We start from the raw sequence: 20,081 nt of genomic DNA, 5'->3' as shown, positions 1-20,081 counted from the left end.
TGAATTATGACTGTGCTTCCCTTGGTCAATTCAAACCACATTCTTAATTTTTCAAAAGTCAATTCCACCCTAGCTTTGCTGGAGTCAAAGCAAACATCAGAAGATAAAATAGATTTTCTAATCAAACATAAGAATAATTGGATTTGCAAAGGGAAATAAAATCATAAAGGAAAAGAAATTAGGACATAAATATGTTTGGAAGAATTTCTCAGAACAAGAGTGAGTTATTACATTTGGGAAACTATGGGTTTCCTTGGAGAAGAATGAATTTTAAAAGCTGCCTGTCATTTGATGAGATTCCGTAAGAATTCCCTCTTTGACTACACTTTAGTCAGGCTCCTCTGAGTCCATCCTCTCCTCAACAGGCCTCATCCTTGGCTGCAGTCTCTGTCCCACTGGGCCCAGCTCAGCAAGTATTCCCATGCCTTTCATACCTAAACAATTCCCCTTAGTAATCTTCCATCCACTGACCCCTCCCTGCCCACTGGCTACACATCCCCAGCTGACTCTGTTGTATTCAGCGTGGAGGTCAATCTCTCTCCCCTATTGCAGTAGTCTTGAGTAAACTCTTCCTTCCCTGCTTGATTTCTGTCTGCTGCAATTTTTCTTGGACAGATTCATGTCTAAATGCCAGAATGCTACTGGGTCCCAGAATACAAACTGCCCATGATTAGGAGGACCGTGTCTTGGTTAACCTGAAAAGATTTTAATTTCTCCATCAAATCTGAATGAGATCCTTGCTGGGTACAGTAATCTTGGTTGTAGCTTTTTCCCTTTCATCACTTTAAATATGTCCTGCCACTCCCTTCTGGCTTGCAGAGTTGCTGCTGAAAGATCAGCTCTTAACCTTATGGGGATTGCCTTGTATGTTATTTGTTGCTTTCCCTTGCTGCTTTTAATACTTTTTCTTTGTATTTAATTTTTGATAGTTTGATTAATATGTGTCTTGGCATGTTTCTCCTTGGATTTATCCTGTATGGGACTCTCTGTGCTTCCTGGACTTGATTAACTATTTCCTTTCCCATGTTAGGGAAGTTTTCAACTATAATCTCTTCAAACATTTTCTCTGACCCTTTCTTTTTCTCTTCTTCTTCTGGGACCCCTATAATTTGAATGTTGGTGTGTTTAATGTTGTCCCAGCAGTCTCCGAGACTGTCCTCAATTGTTTTCATTCTTTTTTCTTTATTCTGCTCTGCAGTAGTTATTTCCACTATTTTATCTTCCAGGTCACTTATCCATTCTTCTGCCTCAGCTATTCTGCTGTTGATCCCTTCTAGAGAATTTTTAATTTCATTTATTGTGCTGTTCATCATTGTTTGTTTGCTCTTTAGTTCTTCTAGGTCCTTGTTAAACGTTTCTTATCTTTTCTCCATTCTGTTTCCAAGATTTTGGATCATCTTTACTATCATTACTCTGAATTCTTTTTCAAGTAGGCTGCCTATTTCCTCTTCAATTGTTTGGTCTGGTGGGTTTTTACCTTGCTCCTTCATCTGCTGTATATTTCTCTGTCTTCTCATTTTGCTTACTTTACTGTGTTTGGGGTCTCCTTCTTGCAGGCTGCAGGTTCATAGTTCCCATTGTTTTTGGTGTCTGCCCCCAGTGGATAAGGTTGGTTCAGTGGCTTGTGTAGGCTTCCTGGTGGAAGGGACTGGTGCCTGTGTTCTGGTGGGTGGGGCATGATCTTGTCTTTCTGGTGGGCAGGGCTGCGTCCAGTGGTGTGTTTTGGGGTGTCTGTGAACTTAGTATGATTTTAGGCAGCCTCTCTGCTAATGCGTGGGGTTGTATTCCTGTCTTGCTAGTTGTTTGGCATAGGGTGTCCAGCACTGTAGATTACTTGTTGTTGAGTGGAGCTCGGTGTTAGTGTTGAGACGGAGATCTCTGGGAGAGCTCTCACCAATTGACATTACGTGGGGCCAGGAGGTCTCTGGTGGATGAATGTCCTGAACTCGGCTCTCCCACCACAGAGGCTCAGCCCTGACACCCGACCAGAGCACCAAGACCCTGTCAGCCACACGGCAGATACGTGGTTTATTACCAAGGATATTAAAACACAGGAACAAACAGCCAGATGAAGAGATTCATAGGGTGAGATCAAGAACAAAGAAACTTCAGTCCTCTTGGAGTTTGGAGCCCAGCATGGTGGCACATGGAGGCATTCTGCTTCACCAACCTGGAAGTTCTCTGAAACCCCTCCCTTTGGATTTTAATGGTGGCTTCACTACACAGCATGGTTGATTAAATCCCTAGGCACTGGTGATTAATTCAACCTCCAGAACCTCTTGGTTAACCTGAGATGGTCTCAGTGCCTGCCTGACACAGAAGCACTATCACCAATGGTGCCCGTTCCATTGTCAAAAGGGTCCTGGTTTAGACAATAAATTATATGGCCACCCACATGTGATGTGAAATTTACTGGCTAAACTGTCACTGAGGACCTTAATGACAAGAGAACCTGTTGGACTTAAAAATGGTGTTACAGCAACTACAAAGGATACAAGAGAGCCGACTCTTTAAATGAGGACATTCCTTTAGTCCTGACTCCCTAGGCATAGTTACATTTGATTTTATGTCCCAAATTAAAATGTTTCTCCATAAATAAAAAATGATTTTCCTCACTTCGTATTTCGAACATGTTCACCCATTGCCTTTATTATACCTCTCCCTTGATGACTGCAGATGGGTTTATCACAGTACAGTTTACGAGACATGCATTCCAGAGTAAGAGGGTGGGAGGGAGGAGATAGAGCCTGGGAAAGCCCATGAGGCACAGGCCTTAGGAAAAACAGTGGAGATAAGGGAAGCACTACCTCATTCTCCACTGAGTATCATTAAAGGACTGAAATGAATTTGCAAAACAATAACTGAAGCTGACACCTGCTCTTGACAGGTGGGAGCAGATCAAGATTGAGCTGTGCTTTTACTGCTGTGGAAAGAGGGCCAGGCAGGAAGGAATCCCCTACCACCTCCCACATGGAAACGCTGCGTTTCTTGTCTTCTTTCCTAACACCAAAGGAGGAGACCCCTCATTAAGGTGAGGTTTGTAGAAATTTTGAGCAATGTTTTTTTTTAGTTACTTCCACTTATTTGAAAATATCTGCAAGAGACCCTTATCCCGCAGAGCTCTCCCACGTCTGATGGGATGGGCTGAGAGCTGCAAACCCTGTAGGCAAGATCTCAGGCTCTGGCTTTAGGGTACAGATGGGCTGGGGGATGGAGGGGAAAGGGTTGGATTAGGGTAATCTCCAAATTTCCTCCTACCAGGAAAGTCTAAGATTCTCCCCTCCGCTAGGTTTGTTCGCCCCATTTTACAGGCAGGAAGATTTAAATGGGGAGAGAGCAAGGTCACTGCGGGGGGCCTCTTGACTTCACTGTTCAGTATGTGACCTGCAGGACAAGATCGCCAGTTTAGAAAGAGGAACAAAGGCCGTCAGAAGGGTGTTTTACCCGTGCTACTCAAAGTACGATCCTGCCCACAGCATCACCCCTCACAGGAGCTGGTTGTAAATGCAGGCTCTCAGGCCCCACCCAGACCCGCTGGATCAGAATCTCCGTTTAACAAGACTCCAAGTGATTCGTATGCACTTTAGAGTCTGAGAAACACTGGCTGGAGCTGTGGATTACACTTTGAATAGCAGGACTCCAAAAAGCATTTCAAGCTATGAAATAGCTTTTGAAGAAAACGCTGATGCTTTTATGGGATCAGGCCAGCTTTCCAAGCTCCAAGGCATCACTTCCCATACCAGCACCCTCTACAGAATTATTAAACTTAAATTTTTACAATATGAATTTAAATCTGATAAGAGCAATAGAAAAGGGGCCTTCATGAATTTTGGGCTGAAGCGTGTGCTGTCTCTCTCTCTCTCTCTCTCTCTCTCTCACTCTCTCTTCTCTTTCCTTCTCCCTAAATCTCTGATGCACAGCTTCACATTAGTAATAATCTTGGATTCATAGCACACTCTCAGCATTGTGTTTGTCTTAAGAGGAGGACGCCAGCCTTGTTTGGGTTGGAGATTATGAATTATAGTTTGTTTGGTAGTTTGCTGGGTTTGCTTGCCCATGTTTGCCCCTGACTCCTAATTCTGCATCAGCTAGAAGTCTCTCTGCTTAAATAAGCAGGAAACCTCTTTCCCTTCAATTTAGGAAATACTGTATTCTAATTTTATCTTACTGATCATCTGACTAAGGAGTGAAAAACAAGCATAAACCTGTGTTAATAATTTTCCCACCTTTTCTTTGTATCTGGGGCAGATACTGCAGAAATCATTTGGTGTGAAATGAAGTTTCAATTAGTTCTAATATATGGGTAGTCTTGGGAAGAAACAGGAAGAATTAAATTGCAGGTTTTAGTTGAACTACATGAAATTGCTACTTTTACAAGTTAAAAAAGTCAAATATTGGCAATTTCATTTAGTCAACCTAGTTAGAATGTTTCAGTTAAGAATTTCTTGACCTAAGAAATATTAAGAGGGTTGACAGTGCTATTTGTGGAGGCTGGGTTGTCTCTTTTATTTGGAGATACTTTTTGGAAGTTGGGGCAAATGCTTTGAACACTAGACAACCATCTTTCTATTCTAGGCAGGCAGGGAGACGTGGGCTGTGGGAAGGTCAAGTTTGGTTATAGATTCAGGATGAATGTATGTGTCCTAGAAGGAGGCTTATAATCTTCTGCATCTGTGAAATATATAAATGATGACACAGAAATATAGATAGTTGACACACAAACTAAGGTAAGTTTATTTTCTACTTCCTTTTTATGTCAGGTGTAGTTAATACTTGAACTCTGAAAGGAGTATGAAAAGAAAACTCCCGCCTCTCTACGTTAGCATCAGTCTTTAGCTGGAACGTGAGAGAAGAAGCATCAAAGTGAAGTGTAAGAATCTCATCCCTTTCTGGGTTAACTGTCACAGTTACACTATAGGCCTGCTGTGTTCCATGGCACGCTGGGCATAATTCTATGATCGGCCAAATTGCATCACATTCTAATTATGTGTGCTGTCCTGGGATCACACTTTGAGTTGAAGGTGGAGACCATGTCTTATTCGTGATGATGTGCCCAGTGGCTTCAAGGCAGCTTGGCACACAGTAGGCATCAATAACTGTTTTATGCCAAATTTTAAAATTTGTGGAACAAATGATGACTTTTAATAGCTAATCACATTAACAAAAATTGAAAATATTACATTAAAAATCTTTGTGGATTACAGAAACCAAGTTGGCATTAAATATCAAGGGTCACATCCTATGAACAAATAATTATAATAAAATCACATACCCTATGAACCAGTAATTACAAGACATTTATCTTAGGAGAGAGTCTGAAATTCAAAAACAACATTAGGTAAAAAAAAATGTTTGTCAACATTATATATGAGTTGGAAAAACTGAAAACAACTTAAAAACCCAAGAGTAGGATATAATATTATAGATAAATAAATGATATTTTGGGGAATATTTAATAACATTGGAAAATGCTCAAGTAAGGAGGGGGAGAAAAAACATGACACTAATGTCCTGCTTTTTTTTTTTAACTTAGCATCACATCACAAAGATGTCCCAAGTATTCAAAATTCTGCCAAAGTAGTGTTTGTAATGGCTGTAGAATTCTATTGGATACAAATACAGTAAGTTAGTAACTATGTTTTATAAACATACACATGTATACACACTAAAAATAACATGCATGGGGTAATATGCATATTGTCTGGCACCTTCTTTTTCTCAGGTAACAACATAATCTAGACAGCTCACCACAGAAGCACACACAAACCTTCCTCAGTTCATTTTCGTGCTGGGATACTATTCCATTGCAGAGACATGCATTGATTTTTCAAAACAACTTGTATTGATACTTTCAGCTATTTATAGCTTTTTTCTATTAAACAATCCTGTGATAGATACTTTAGACAAACATTTCTGTGCATCTATGCAAGTACATTTGTGGGATAAATTCTGAAATTGCTGGATCAAAGAGAATGTTCACTTTAAGAACTTGAATAAACTTTGGCAAAGTGTCCTCCAAATTGTTGCCCCAATGAACACTGTATGAAGGCACTGCTTCATTTTAAAATGGAAATAGGGGATGGGATATATTTGCATGGGTGTATTTGAAACAGAGCTCATGAGCTCCTGCAACACATGGAGCCATGAAAACTGGGTCTCCCTCCCTCCTTCCCTAAGCGCTTCTCACTCTGTCTTCCTTCCCTCTTTCCTGCCTTTTTTCTTTTCTTCCATCCTTCCTTCTCCTTCCCTTCCTTCCCTCCACGTTCCTCCCTTCCCTCCCTCCCTCCTTCCCTCCCTCCCTTCCTTTCTTCCTTCCCACCTTGTTATTTGATCTAATGGGAGGAGAGACGGGGGAACATTAGAGTGAAGGCCAGTGAAGAATTCGTGTGGCAGTTAGAGAATTAGAAGAGAACAGGAAATGGGCTTAGCTGGAGGTAGGGTGCTCCCTCTGGGAGGACATAGGCTGAAACTGGACCCACACAGAGGAGGGCAGCATGGCCCCTGCCTAAGGATGATGTGCCATTCTGTGACGTGTTCCATATTTTACGGTAACTGTGAGGTGAGCGTGCGCTCACTAACCTTATTGTGGTAAGTGTATCAAATCATGATGTACATGTATCAAATCATCACCTTGTACATGGTAAAAGATAAGCTAAGGCATATTGAACAATTTAAGAGTTTATTGAGCAAAAATAGATTTGAATGGAGTGGCGTTAAATCAGACGTGGTGAGGAGCCTCCACTGACAGGAGCTCAGGGAGATCCTTTACAGAGAAAAGGTGGAAGCACAGTGAGGAAATCATTGACTGGCTGCAGCTTCAAGCCTGATTGGCAGTTTGTGCTCGGTTGTCCCTAGGTTTCAATTCCGTAACCTCTAGGCATTTATAGGATTAGATTTTGGTTTGCTGATGTTGGCTGCATCAGCATCAGAGCCACCACAGACTAATGACCTATTAGTTTAATTCTCTTAGTGTACACCTTAACCTTACACAACATTACATGTCAAATATATCTTGAGAAAGCAGGAGCAAAAGTCGGAAGCAGACTGTTGGGGGGAATACAGTGCACAGAAATATGCAGTGTGGGCAAGTCGGACATGGGTGAGGACAATTTGGATGTGTCTCTAATTTTCATGGGCATAGAAAGGATTTGTGGAGGATCCTTGTTTAAGATGCAGATTCTGATTCCGTAGTACTAGAGTGGGGCCTGAGATTCTGCATTTCTAATGGGCTTCCAGATGACACTGATGCTACTGGTCTGGGCCTACACTTTGAGGAACAGGACTTAGTTGACAAAGCTCCCTGCCAGAAACAACAAGCAGAAGCCTCAGCAATCAGTGGGGAGCAGGTGAGCATTACTGTTTAGAGCCAGGAGCGCCCCCTGCAAATGTTACAAGGTGAAAAAATAACAAGCTGGCTCAGCCTGTCACTGCTTGCTTCATCCACCAGATCCAGCCTGGCCCACAGCAGCACAAGGACCAAACAATGTTGCATTAAACCTATGCTTACTTTCCCCACTCTTACAGGAACCCTTACTTTTAAATCAGATCATATTTTATTTGCTTCGTCTCCAAAAGTCAATAATAACTTCTGTCACACAGAGTCCTTCAATATTTCCTTGATTCATGTAACACCTGGTATCGCTGACACTGTCCCAGGTTTAAGTGACAATTACCTGCCTTTGGTTCAGTCCAGGGTGCCCATAGCCTGCAGCTGGAGTTATAGAGGGCCCGCCCATTACTTTCTTTATCGGATGAGAAGAACAAAATGGAGCTACTGCCAGAAGGCCCAGCATTAACGTGTGTAATTTCAGTTGGGCTTTACAGCACTGCAACTTCCCTTGGGATTAAACCACTTGAAAGCTCCTCTACAACCTCCCCCTGTTCCACCGAGATATTTTCTGAAGCGTTACATCCGACAAAGCTAAGGTTGTTAATGTATGTTTAGGAACCAGGATGCTTTTACATTTAATTCTTCCTGTGTGATCATTTCTCTACCATCAGTCCTTGCAAATCAAGAGAAGTTTAAATGCTACAAAAATTCACAAGCTGCAGTTGACAGGAACATTTTTCACCTCTCTGATCCAAGCCAGACAAGTGCATGATGCTGGCAGGCTAGCTGTTCCGTCTCTCAGCTCCTGCCCAAGGATAGGGAGCCCAGATGATACCCAAGAATACACACACACACACACACACACACACACACACACACACACACACAAACAATCACTATACAAACAAGAGCTCCGGATTGAAGCCTTAGGAAAACTAGTTGATGCTTGTTCTCCTTTTCAAAACATAATCAAGATGACAAGACTCAGACAAGCACAGGTCTTAAGAATTCTGTCACCTGATAAAGCTCTTCAATGTATCCTCTGTGTTTATACCTAGAAAGGTGTTTGCATTTAAGAAATAGGTTTGATGTGAGTGAGTGTTGTATTCCTCTAAAGCCCTGGGGATATGCAGGGTCAGCTTTTTGAGTGATAGATACAAATTAAGGATCCATGAGAAAAATTTCTAATGTGTTTGTATTCACTTTAAATTTTGCTCTAATTAGGGATCATTAAAATATATGATGGTTAGCAGTTAGGTTGTTTTATGCTTGATTCATGCTTTCATTTGCATTAAGAAGTTCTATTTGAGTAGAAAATCAGAGAGGCATAATGTTTCTTCCTTTTTCAAGAAATTAGGGTGTTGAATTCTATGTTTATAATAACCACAAAACGATTGTCTACCTGGTGTAAGAAAGAAAACAAACAGCTTGTGTGTATGTGTGTGTGTGTGTGTGTGTGTGTGTGTGTGACACTTAGGATTTCATTAGTTTAATTTAGCTCCTCACTCACAGAGCAGACCACAGTATCAACAGTATTAGTCCACGGGAGATAGCATTTAGAAGAAAATATCTCTCTAAATTCCTGTTATCCTTTCAAATTCCCAAAGGTAAATTTTCCAGACTTCTGAGAGAAGTAGCATATCTGATGTTGCCAAAACCCAGATGCAAATAAATATATCAATATAGGCGCATTTTACAGATAATTGAAACTCTTATTTTTCTATCATTTCATGACACCAAATACAACATTTAAAATGTTGATATGTGTTCAACATTTACTATGATCTATGATTTTCTTGGTTTTTTTTTTACTGTGGACCACTTTACTTTTAAGTCTTTATTGAATTTGTTGCAATATTGCTTCTGTCTTATGTTTTGGTTTTTTGGCCATGAGGCATGTGGGATCTTAGCTCCCCAACCAGGGATCCCCTGCACCAGCACCCCCTGCATTGGAAGGCGAAGTCTTAACCACTGGACCACCAGGGAAGTCCCTACTATGATTTTCTTAATGAGGTTTTTATAGTGCTCAACATCATTTTCTACCCTAAATATAATAAGAAAAAAATGAAAGAAATGGTGATAAATATATACATGTGTACACACATATTAGTCATTTCTTGACCAAAAAAATAAAAAGTTTTACCATTATTATTGCAAAATATTTCTATAAGGAACATGAGCAATACCAGAGAAACTGGCAACCTCTTACCTCAGTGTGAAAAACAAACAGCTTTTTGAGAGTTATCTTTACATATACACACATAGAAAACCATATAGGTCTTTACACATTTATATGGATGACTTAAAAGAAATATGAAGGGGGAGCTTAGAGAAACACCTGTCCCAGGACCACTGAATGTCAAGGCTCTTTTCCACCAAGGATGCTGAAGGAACTGCTCAGGTTTCATGGAGCACCAAGAAGCACATAACCCAGGTCTGCTCCAAGGACGCCTCTGACGTGGTGGGCTGGCAAGCTGTGCAGTTACAAAGCTACTGCCTCAGCTCCAAACCCACTCTTCCCTACTCTGCATTAGGATGCTGAGCCCGACTCTGCTGACCATATTTTCGCTTTGCCAGCTGCTCCCTACTAGGCTCCGCCTGCAGGGGGTGCCAGAGGGAGACAGGTGAGTGGGAGAACTTACCTCCCATCCCTGTGAATGGCAGGCTGACACCGCTCCCCGCCAGCAGCTGGTGAATCCACTTCTGGTTTCTCCGACAGTTTGGAAGATATAAACTGCTTGAGATGCCCCATTATGTTGTTACACAACTCCTGTATTTTCTGTATTTGTCAATTTTTTCTGCACAGATACAGACTATACTTCCTTCTACTGATGTTCAGAAGCAGCCAAGAAACATCCCTCTGCAGCTGACACTCAAAACGTGCAAATGCCAGAGCCTCTGACATTGCTTTTCACTCTTAAGTTTGAAAAGGTAGTTGTCATGTACAAAGTAAAAGTTAAAAATTAAAAAAAAAAACACTGAGATGGAAGAGAATAAAGACAATACAATCTTTAGAAAGTAATAGCTAAATTGTTCATCAGTGAATTCGTCTATGAAATCTCTCCCCATCTAGTCCTGAGAATTCATCTTTGAGGCCCCACTGTCTCCTATGAACACCCCCCATCAAGCCTCACATGAAAGCCCTGCTCCTTACTGCAGCCCTAAGTATTATCCAGAGAAAACAAACCTCTGGTTGTCTGAAAACTGCCCTTAAAGCCCATTTTCCTTACATGTAATCACAGTCCATCTAGGGGATTATTAGAGATGAGTGAGCAATCTTTTGGAGACTTGGGGATGCCATAAGGAAGAAACCCATTTGTTTGATGCCTCCCTATTTCATTCATTCATCCACTCATCCTTTAGTTACTTATCGAATACCTAATCTTTGTGCCGAAGAACCAAAGAATCCTGTCTAAATCATCTCTGTATCTTTTTTCCATGGACAAAATGCAATAAGGAAGTCATATAATCATATCTGCCTTTCAAAATATACTGTTTCACCCTCACATTTCTGAACATGAGGGGAGTTTTCTTTATAATGCTCTTTAGGCTGTTTGGCAAAAGACTCACTTCCTAAGTTAATTTACTCACCACCTATCCTTCCACTTAGGCAGATAATCGTGTCACACACACACACACACACACACACACACACACAAATTACACAGCACTTGTCTTGTACCCAAATAACCTAGTCTAAAAGAATCTTAGTATGATTTGGGGGGGTAATGAAACCTCATTGTCTGGGAGGTGTGTTTAATGAGAACACTTTCCTGGTCTTCCTCCCTTGTTTAATGGGATCTCACAGCCAGCATCATGGTGTCCGTGATTGTGGGAGATCAATGTTAGCCTGCATCTCAACTAGGAAATAACTCATTTATGACTTTTTAAAGTAATCCAAGTAACAGCTTCAGAGACCAACTTTGTGTTGCTTTGGTTTTCCCAAAGACTCAATTGGGAAAGAATGTATACCAGTGAATTTTCATATGTTTTTCCCAGTACCATGGCAGGCAAAATATTCACACAGAGACCAAGTGTCCTGATATTCTGGAGAGATACAGGTCAAACAAATAGCAGAAAGCATTCTGGAGGAATTAAGTAGCACCTAGCATTTTACAGAGTGCATTAGAGAGGGCAGAGTTACAAAAACTAGCCAATAGTGGCTGCACTTAAATGGAATCTTACCAATCCTTAGGTGAAAATATAAACTTTTACAAATTACAAAAGGGCCCTAATACAAAGAATAGATCATCTCAGTCCAGAATAGAGTGGGACATGCAGAAGACCACCAGCAAAACATGTAGCATACAAGGAGGAGAAAAATCTAGACCAGACTGGACAAGTCATGCTGTAAAAGGGTAATCGCCAAGTCCTAGGGAAGGAGGTGGAAATTACTGTGCTCACTCCATCTTGTCCTCTGCACCCTTTCATTTAGCCATCAGATTTCTGCATTCATAAATTGTTCACATGCCAAAGGTAAAGGTAAAGTTGATCACGTTCCGCAAATACGTGAGATGTCTTTAGACAGTTCTGAGTTAAGAAACCCCTCCATGCTTTAATATATCAAGACTTTCTTGGCTATTATGGGTAATATATATATATGTATATACATATACACGTATATATATATATATATATATATATATATATATATATATACACGTATATATACGTGTATATGTATGTTAAGTCTTACGCGGATAAGGCCTGAACATTGGCAAGCCAACACAGCAGAACCCCTTCCTGAAGACTGATGAGGCTCCACATTGAGTTACTTATGGATGTTATTCTGTGTCCTGCTTATCTTAGAACATCTATAATAGTGACTGTACTTTAGCACTCCTTGATTAGGAATTGACCATAAAAATAGAAAGTCAAAACACAGTTAGTTGCGCAGCAAAGGAAACCATAAAGAAGACCAAAAGACAACCCTCAGAATGGGAGAAAATATTTGCAAATGAAGCAACTGACAAAGGATTAATCTCCAAAATTTATAAGCAGCTCATGCAGCTTAATAACAATAGAACAAACAACCCAATCCAAAAATGGGCAGAAGACCTAAATAGACATTTCTCCAAAGAAGATATACAGAGTGCCAACAAACACATGAAAGAATGCTCAACATCACTAATCATTAGAGAAATGCAAATCAAAACTACAATGAGATATCATCTCACACCAGTCAGAATGGCCATCATCAAAAAATCTAGAAACAATAAATGCTGGAGAGGGTGTGGAGAAAAGGGAACCCTCTTACACTGTTGGTGGGAATGTAAATTGATACAGCCACTGTGGAGAACAGTATGGAGGTTCCTTAAAAAGCTACAAATAGAACTACCATATGACCCAGCAATCCCACTACTGGGCATATACCCTGAGAAAACCATAATTCAAAAAGAGTCATGTACCAAAATGTTCATTGCAGCTCTATTTACAATAGCCCAGAGATGGAAACAACCTAAGTGTCCATCATCGGATGAATGGATAAAGAAGATGTGGCACATATATACAATGGAATATTACTCAGCCATAAAAAGAGACGAAATTGAGCTATTTGTAATGAGGTGGATAGACCTAGAGTCTGTCATACAGAGTGAAGTAAGTCAGAAAGAGAGAGACAAATACCGTATGCTAACACATATATATGGAATTTAAGAAAAAAAAAATGTCATGAAAAACCTAGGGGTGAAACAGGAATAAAGACACAGACTTACTAGAGAATGGACTTGAGGCTATGGGGAGGGGGAAGGGTAAACGGTGACAAAGCAATAAAGAGGCATGGACATGTATACACTACCAAACGTAAGGTAGATAGCTAGTGGGAAGCAGCCGCATAGCACAGGGAGATCAGCTCGGTGCTTTGTGACCGCCTGGAGGGGTGGGATAGGGAGGGTGGGAGGGAGGGTGACGCAAGCAGGAAGAGATATGGGAACATATGTATATATATAACTGATTCATTTTGTTGTGAAGCTGAAACTAACATACCATTGTAAAGCAATTATGCTCCAATAAAGATGTTTAAAAAAATTTAAAAAAAAACAAAAAACAAAAAAACACAGTTAGTTAATTAATGCATGGCAGTAGGGAAACATACCCATCAAATCAGCCAAGGGCATCCCTGTCATTTATTCCTCAGAGACTTCAAATCAAAATCTGTCTTCAGTTTTGCTCTTAACCCTTCTTCAAGGGTCACATATTTTTAATAAAAAAAGTAAGAAGGAAACATTTAATTCTAATTAAAATCAACAGATTGTAAATTCTCTAGGTACTCCTAGTCTTACTTTTTAATACAGTTAGACCCCCTGGAAGACTATGTGGTCTAGTTCATCATAGGACAGCTTTTTATCACCAAAGAAGCCACATTTATGAACTTCATATCTGCATCTCCTGCAGGATTGTTGAGGATGTGTCTTCACTCAGTATGCTCTATATGGAGACAAAAGCTCTGTCTTCCCTGAGGAACCAGTAACAGTCACATTCTTGATAATGAGAACTAATAACTCTATCATCTTTCTCTGTTTTCACTTGGCTTCCTGGAAGCTCAGAGCCATACCGTACACTCAGCCACAGCAACTATGGTCATACATTGACTACCCCTCACTTCTATCTGATCTTCATTTTCTATACATATTATTTTATTAGAGGCTTATTGTATATTGCATCTGATGTAATAATGAATTAAATAAACTTCTCTCGGGTGTAAGAGGTAAGCTCTGATCAGCAAAACATGCTATTCACATGTATCAACTGGTAACTCGATTTTCAGATCCCTTTGACAAAGAGTTAGAGAATAAATAAAGTTTTAAGTAAAATTTCAGTCTCTCAGCAGCAAAGCCTGTGTCTCCTATTTCTCTCTTCACTCCATCATTCTCTGCAAACAGCAGGGGCTCAGTAAATGCTACTGAAGGCAGTAAGGACTAATATTGCTTATTGAGGGTTGAGTCCATACTTCTTGGAATTTTATGTGGACTGGGACTGGAACTTGATTCCAAAATAGGAGGTGTAGGATTAGAAGATAAGTGGAGAAGATTTTAATTTCCCTCTGAGGAGTCCTCTGATCTCATAGAGTTGGGCAGACTTGTGGAAATCTGGGTGCATAATTACAAGCTGTCCTGAGGCTTCTGCATCAAGGGCCTGGTGGAGTTCCAGAGAGTTTGGCAGCATTGCAGCAGCAGGGGACAACCCTGGGCCCAGGACTCTAATGGACAATCGTCCAGGACCAATGACTAGAGCAAGAGACAAGAGAGACAGAGCCCTGTGCCTGAACAGCAGCCTACACCTCTGTAAGCTGCATTCTCTCAACTGCCCTGCTCCCCTCAAATCTCAGCCAGTTCTCTGCTTTTCTCCATGATGTACATCATAATTTTCTGGGATTGGAACACTGCTATTGAAAAAATACACTAGAAAATAATCCTTTTTCTTTCCTCTTGTGAGATAATGCAAAGGCGGAGGTGCCTTGCCTTGTCTGAAATTCCTTTTGTCAGTCTCATTTCTGCCCTGACATTGATGAAGCTGTGCAGTTTGACAAGAGTAAGGCAGGACCACATGAGCTCAGCTTCCTGCCCATGTTGCTGTCCAGGCTGGTTCTGTAACCGAGCACTAGAGCAGGGCTCCAAAGCCATGGCATAATCAGCACTGCAAAACAGAGAGGCTGAGACACCTCTGACGTGCTTGAGAAAATCTATTCCTGTGTCTAGCATGATTAGTCTGTGCAGAGACCTGGTTGATGAGTTGAAAAGATAACTGTACCCATGGATTAATTACTATTGTTAAAATAATCACACTACCCAAGACAATTTACAGATTCAATGCAATCCCTATTATAATACCAATGGCATTTTTCAAAGAACTAGAGCAAATAATTTAAAAACTTGTATAGAAACACAAAAGATCCCAAATAGCCAAAACAATCTTGAGAAAAAAGAACAAAGCTGGAGGCATCATGCTCTGTGATTTCGAACTATACCACAAAGCTGCAATAATCAAAACAGTATGGTACTGGCATGAAAACAGACACATTGATCAATGAAATAGAATGGAGAGACTAGAAATGAACCTACACTTATGTGGTCAACTAATCTAGAACAGAGGCAAGAATACACAATGGAGAAAAGACATCATCTTCAGTAGATGATTCTGGGAAAACTGAACAGCTACATGCAAAAGAGTCAAATTGGACTGCTTTCTCATACTATATACAAAAATAAGCTCAAAATGGATTAAAGACTTAAACATGAGACCTGAAACCATAAAACTTCTAGAAGAAACATAGGCAGATTTTCTTTGACATTGATCTTAGCAATATATATATATTTTTAGATCTTCTCTCAGGCAAGGGAAGCAAAAGCACAAATAGACAAATGGGATTACATCAAACTAAAATGCTTTTGCACAGTGAAGGAAGGAAACCGTCGACAAAACCAAAAGACCATCTACTGAATAGGAGAAGATATGTATAAATCACATATCCAGTAAGAGGTTAATACCCAAAATATACAAAGAATTCATACACCTCAATATCAAAAAGCAAATAACCTAATTAAGAAATAGGCAGAGAACCTGAATAGACATTTTTTCTAAAAAAAACATACAGATGGCCAACAGACACATGAAAAGATGCTCAACATCACTAATCATCAGGGAAGTGCAATTCCAAACCACAATGAGATATCACCTCACATCTGTCAGAATGGCTATTATCAAAAAGAGAAGAAAGGAGCTTCAAGATGGCAGAAGAGTAAGACGTGGAGATCACCTTCCTCCCCACAAATACATTAGAAATACATCTACATGTGGATCAACCCCTACAGAACACCTACTGAATGCTGACAGAAGACCTCACCTCCCAAAAGGCAAGAAACTCTCCATGTACCTGGTTAGGGCAAAAGAAAACAGAAAAAACAGAGACAAAAGAATAGGGACGGGACCTGCACCAGTGGGAGGGAGCTGTGAAGGAGAAAACGTTTCCACACACTAGGAAGCCCCTTTGTGGGCGGAGACTGTGGGTGGTGGAGGGGGGAAGCTTTGGAGCCATGGGGGAGAGCACAGCAACTGGGGTGCGGAGGGAAAAGCAGAGAGATTCCCACACAGAGGATGGGTGCTGACCCGCACTCACCAGCCTGAGAGGCTTGTCTGCTCACCCGCCAGGACTGGTGGGGGCTGGGAGTTGAGCTCGGGCTTCGGAGGTCAGATCCCAGGGAGAGGACTGGGGTTGGCTGTGTAAACACAGCCTGCGGTGGCTACTGCGCCACAGCTAACCGGGAGGGAGTCTGGAAAAATTTCTGGAGCTGCCGAAGAGGCAAGAGACTTTTTCTTGCCTCTTTATTTCGAGGTGCACGAGGAGAGGGGATTAAGTACGCCACTTAAAGGAGCTTCAGAGACGGGCGTGAGCTGCGGCTATCAGCACGGCCCCAAGAGACGGGCATGAGACACTAAGGCTGCTGCTGCTGCAGCCACCAAAAAGCCTGTGTGCAAGCACAGGTCACTATCCATACCTCCTCTCCTGGAACCCTGTGCAGCCCACCACTGTCAGGGTCCCGTGATCCAGGGACAACTTCCCCAGGAGAACACACGGCATGCCTTAGGCTGTTGCAAAGCCACATTGACCTCTGCCGCCGCAGGCTGGCCTTGCATTCCGTACCCCTCCTTCCCTCCGGCCTGAGTGAGCCAGAACCCCTGAATCAGGTGCTCCTTTAACCCCGTCCTGTCTGAGAGAAAAACAGACGTCCTCAGGCAACCTACACGCAGCAGCATGGCCAAATCCAAAGCTGAACCCCAGGAGCTGTGCGAACAAAGAAGAGAAAGGGAAATCTCCCCCAGCAGCCACAGCAGCAGTGGATTAAATCTCCACAATCAACTTGATGTATCCTGCATCTGTGGAATACCTGAATAGACAACAAATCATCCCAAATTGAGGCGGTGGACTTTGAGAGCAACAAAATATATATTTTTTTCCCTATTTCTTTTTTTTCTCAGTGTGTATGTGTATGCTGCTGTGTCTGATTTTTTTTGTATAGCTTTGCTTTCACCATTAGTCCTAGGGTTCTGTCTGCCCATTTTGTTTCTTTGTTTTCTTTTTTTGGAGAGTTTTTAGCACTTATTATCATTGGGGGATTTGTTTTTTGGTGTGGTTGCTCTCTTCTTTCTTCCTTTCTTTATTTTTAATTACTTAAAAATTTTTTTAATAATTATTTTATTTTATTTTATCTTTTCCTTTTTTTCTTTCTTTTAATCTCCCTTTTATTCTGAGCCGTGTGGATGACAGGCTCTTAGTGCTCTGCCCAGGTATTAGGGCTGTGCCTCTGTGGTGGGAGAGCCAAGTTCAGGCCATTGGTCCACCAGAGACCTCCCAGCTCCACATAATATCAAATGATGAAAATCTCCCAGAGATCTCCAACTCAACACCAAGGCTCAGCTACACTCAACAACCAGCAAGCTATAGTGCTGGACACCCTATGACAAACAACTAGCAAGACAGGAATACAACCCCACCGATTAGCAGAGAGGTTGCCTAAAATCATAAAAAGGTCACAGACACCCCAAAACACACCACCAGACATGGACCTGCCCAACAGAAAGACAAGATCCAGCCTCATTCACCAGAACACAGGCACTAGTGCCCTACAACAGGAAGCCTACACAGCCCACTGAACCAACCTTAGCCACTGGGGGCAGACAACAAAAACAATGGGAACTATGAACCTGCAGCCTGCAAAAAGGAGACTCCAAGCACAGTAAGATAAACAAAATGAGAAAACAGAGAAACACACAGCAGACGAAGGAGCAAGGTAAAAACCCACCAGACCTAACAAATGAAGAGGAAATAGGCAGTCTACCAGAAAAAGAATTCAGAATAATAATGGTAAACATGATCCAAAATCTTGGAAATAGAATGGAGAAAAGACAAGAAACATTTAACAAGGACGTAGAAGAACTAAAGAGCAAACAAACAATTATGAACAACACAATAAATGAAATTAAAAATTCTCTAGAAGGAATCAGTAGCAAAATAATGGAGGCAGAAGAACGGATAAGTGACCTGGAAGATAAAATAGTGGAAATAGCTACTGCAGAGCAGAATAAAGAAAAAAAAAATGAAAAGAATTGAGAACAGTCTCAGAGATCGCTGGGACAACATTAAACACACCAACATTCGAATTATAAGAGTCCCAGAAGAAGAACAGAAAAAGAAAGGGACTGAGGAAATATTTGAAGAGATTATAGTTGAAAACTTCCCTAATATGGGAAAGGAAATAGTTAATCAAGTCCAGGAAGCACAGAGAGTCCCATACAGGATAAATCCAAGGAGAAATACACCAAGACACATATTAATCAAACTATCAAAAATTAAATACAAAGAAAAAATATTAAAAACAGCAAGGGAAAAACAACAAATAATATATAAGGTAATCCCCATAAGGTTAAGAGCTGATGTTTCAGCAGCAACTCTGCAAGCCAGAAGGGAGTGGCAGGATATATTTAAAGTGGTGAAATGGAAAAACCTACAACCAAGATTACTGTACCCAGCAAGGATCTCATTCAGATTAGATGGAGAAATTAAAACCTTAAAGACAAGGAAAGCTAAGAGAATTCAGTACCACCAAACCAGCTTTACAACAAATGCTAAAGGAACTTCTCTAGGCAGGAAACACAAGAGAAGGAAATACCTACAATAACAAACCCAAAACAATTAAGAAAATGGTAATAGGAACATACATATCGATAATTACCTTAAATGTAAATGGATGAAATGTTCCAACCAAAAGACATAGACTGGCTGAAAGGATACAAAAACAAGACCCATATATATGCTGTCTACAAGAGACCCACTTCGGACCTAGGTACCCATAAAGACTGGAAATGAGGAGATGGCAAAATTATTCCATGCAAATGGAAATCAAAAGAAAGCTGGAGTAGCAATTGTCATATCAGCCAAAAGGGACTTTAAAACAAAGACTAGGGCTTCCCTGGTGGTGCAGTCGATGAGAGTCCGCCTGCTGATGCAGGGGACATGGGTTCGTGCCCTGGTCTGAGAAGATCCCACGTGCCGCAGAGCGGCTGGGCCTGTGGGCCATGGCTGCTGAGCCTGTGCGTCCAGAGCCTGTGCTCCGCAACGGGAGAGGCCACAACAGTAAGAGGCCTGCATAATGCAAACAAACAAACAAACAAACAAAGACTGTTAAAAGAGACAAAGAAGGACACTACATAATGATCAAGGGATCAATCAAAGAAGAAGATATAATAATTGTAAATATTTATGCACCCAACATAGGAGCACTTCAATACATTAGACAAATACTAACAGCCATAAAAGGAGAAAGCAACAGTAACACAATCATAGTAGGGGACTTTAACACCCCACTTTCAACAATGGACAGATCATCCAAAATGAAAATAAATAAGGAAACACAAGCTTTAAATGATACATTAAACAAGATGGACTTAATTGATATTTATAGGACATTCCATCCAAAAACAACAGAATACATATTTTTCTCAAGTACTCATGGAACATTCACTAGGATAGATCATATCTTGGGTCACAAATCTAACCTTGGTAAATTTAGGAAAATTGAAATCATATCAAGTATCTTTTGTGACCACAATGCTATGAAAGTAGATATCAATACAGGAAAAGATCTGTAAAAGATACAAACTCATGGAGGCTAAACAATACACCACTTAATAACCAAGAAATCACTGAAGATATCAAAGAGGAAATCAAAAAATATCTAGAAACAAATGACAATGA

The 20,081-nt window shown here is 40.9% G+C and overlaps 1 long non-coding RNA gene and 1 other non-coding gene across 2 annotated transcripts in view; one reads left to right on the top strand and one right to left on the bottom strand.

The window, feature by feature from the left end:
• Window positions 1-20,081, bottom strand: part of LOC125964493 (uncharacterized) — a 94,728-nt gene that overhangs the window by 23,070 nt on the left and 51,577 nt on the right. The window lies entirely within an intron of this gene.
• On the top strand, window positions 6,440-6,546 carry LOC117198006 (U6 spliceosomal RNA). The gene has a single exon (XR_004478917.1). It is a non-coding gene; the product is annotated as a U6 spliceosomal RNA (small nuclear RNA).

The sequence above is a fragment of the Orcinus orca genome, chromosome 5 (genome assembly GCF_937001465.1).
Source record: "Orcinus orca chromosome 5, mOrcOrc1.1, whole genome shotgun sequence".
Lineage (NCBI taxonomy): Eukaryota > Metazoa > Chordata > Mammalia > Artiodactyla > Delphinidae > Orcinus > Orcinus orca.
Note: the sequence above shows the minus strand (reverse complement) of the source record. Positions and strands in the feature narration are given on the sequence as shown.